Consider the following 2,013-nt stretch of genomic DNA (forward strand, 5'->3'; position numbering starts at 1 on the left):
AATGAAATGTAATCTTAGTTCATTTCTAACTAAGTTAGGTTGTTGACTGATGTAATTAGCTTATGTATGAGCTGTAAACACAACTTTGTATAGGTTTACAAGCTAAAATTTCAAGTTTCCATGTAATTAGTGGGAGTAGGTGATGTTTAGGTAATTATTTGCTGTTTTTGACAAGCTTAGTGCTTGGTTTATGTATTGGCATTATGCCATTATTCAATTTTATGAATGAAGTTCAGTTTGTTCATCAATTTTTCTCTTTATTTTCTCTTAGCTTTTCTTCCTTTCTCTTGCTCGAATTCTATTGTTTGCTCAGCAAGTCTCGAGACTTGCTCGACAAGTCTGTACTGAATCTGTTAGTTTCAGTTACAGCACCAACAATTGGTATCTAGAGCCTATTTCTTAAGGGATCTGTTATACAAATACATGGCTTCATCAAGCTTTTCACCAGCTGCACCTCAAGTCTTCAATGGAGAAGGCTATCACATATGGGTGGTCAAAATGAAGACCTACCTGCAGGCATACGATCTGTGGGAGGTGGTCAACTTAGATGTTGAACCAGAACCACTTAGAGGCAATCCAACAGTGGCTCAGATCAGGCAGCATGCTGATGAGAGGACCAAGAGGCACAAAGCCATGTCTTGCATCCAGAATTCAGTGTCTGATGTGATTTTCACAAGGATTATGGCCTGTGAATCACCAAAACAGGCCTGGGACAAGTTGCAGGAAGAGTTTCAAGGGACAGAGAGGACAAGGCAGCAACAGTTGTTAAACTTGAGGAGAGATTTCGAGAATTTAAAGATGAAGGAAGAAGAAACTGTCAAGCAATATTCCGATAGGATTATGGCTGTGGTTAACAGCATCAGGCTCCTTGGAGAGCAGTTCAATGAAGCTAGGATAGTGGAGAAGGTTATAGCAACTCTGCCTGAGAGGTATGAGGCAAAAATCTCATCTCTCGAGGACTCAAGGGATCTATCCACCATCTCCCTGATAGAGTTGATCAATGCTCTATATGCTCAAGAGCAGAGGAGAGCAAGCAGACTGGAGGAGCACCAAGAAGGTGCCTTTCAAGCAAGAACAAATACTGCCTACAAAGGCAAGAAGGCCTGGAGAGACAAACCAAAGAATGATGCTGCAAGGAGAGAAGGTCAGACTTGCAAGCACTATAGAAGGGTTGGTCATCCAGAAGAAAAGTGCTGGTTTAATCCAGAAGCTGTATGTCAGTATTGTAAGAAGAAGGGTCATGTTGAGAGAGTCTGCAAGAGTAAGACCAAATCGAGGCAGAATCAGTTTCAACAGATGAAAGCTGAGGCTCGAGTAGCTAAGGAGGACAGTGATCAAGAGGAGTAAGTCTTTGCTGTGTCATGCTCAGCTGCTCAGGAAAGGTCCTCATCTGGTTGGCTCCTAGACAGTGGATGCACCAACCACATGACACCTGATGCTGCAATCTTTAAGTCTTTAGACAGAAGCTGCAGAACTAAAGTCAAGATAGGAAATGGTCATTTTATTCAAGCTGAAGGCAAGGGTGATGTGCTGATATGCACCCTTACAGGTACCAAAGTGATTTCAAATGTGCTGTTGGTGCCTGAAATTGATAGAAACCTGCTCAGCATAGCTCAGTTGCTGGAAAAAGGTTATTCAGTTGTGTTTAAAGACCACCAGTGCCAAATCAGTGATCCAAGTGGATCCAAACTGATGGCAGTCCCTATGGCTGATAAGAGCTTTGTGGTTGACTGGACAAAAAAGTCAGACATTGCCTACACAGCCACTTCAGATGAATCCAAGCTGTGGCATCAAAGACTGGGACATGCCAACTTCAGATCGATGGCCCGAATGGTCAGAGAGGACCTGGCTGAAAATTTCATCAACTCAGTGGACCATGATGATGTATGTAAAGTATGTCAATTAGGAAAGCAGGCCAGACTCCCATTTCCCTCGAATCAAGCCTGGAGAGCCTCTGAAAAACTCCAACTGGTGCATACTGATGTGTGTGGCCCTATGAAGACTGAGTCATTA

This window comes from Gossypium hirsutum, chromosome A04 (assembly GCF_007990345.1).
Source record: "Gossypium hirsutum isolate 1008001.06 chromosome A04, Gossypium_hirsutum_v2.1, whole genome shotgun sequence".
In the NCBI taxonomy this organism is placed as follows: Eukaryota; Viridiplantae; Streptophyta; class Magnoliopsida; order Malvales; family Malvaceae; genus Gossypium; species Gossypium hirsutum.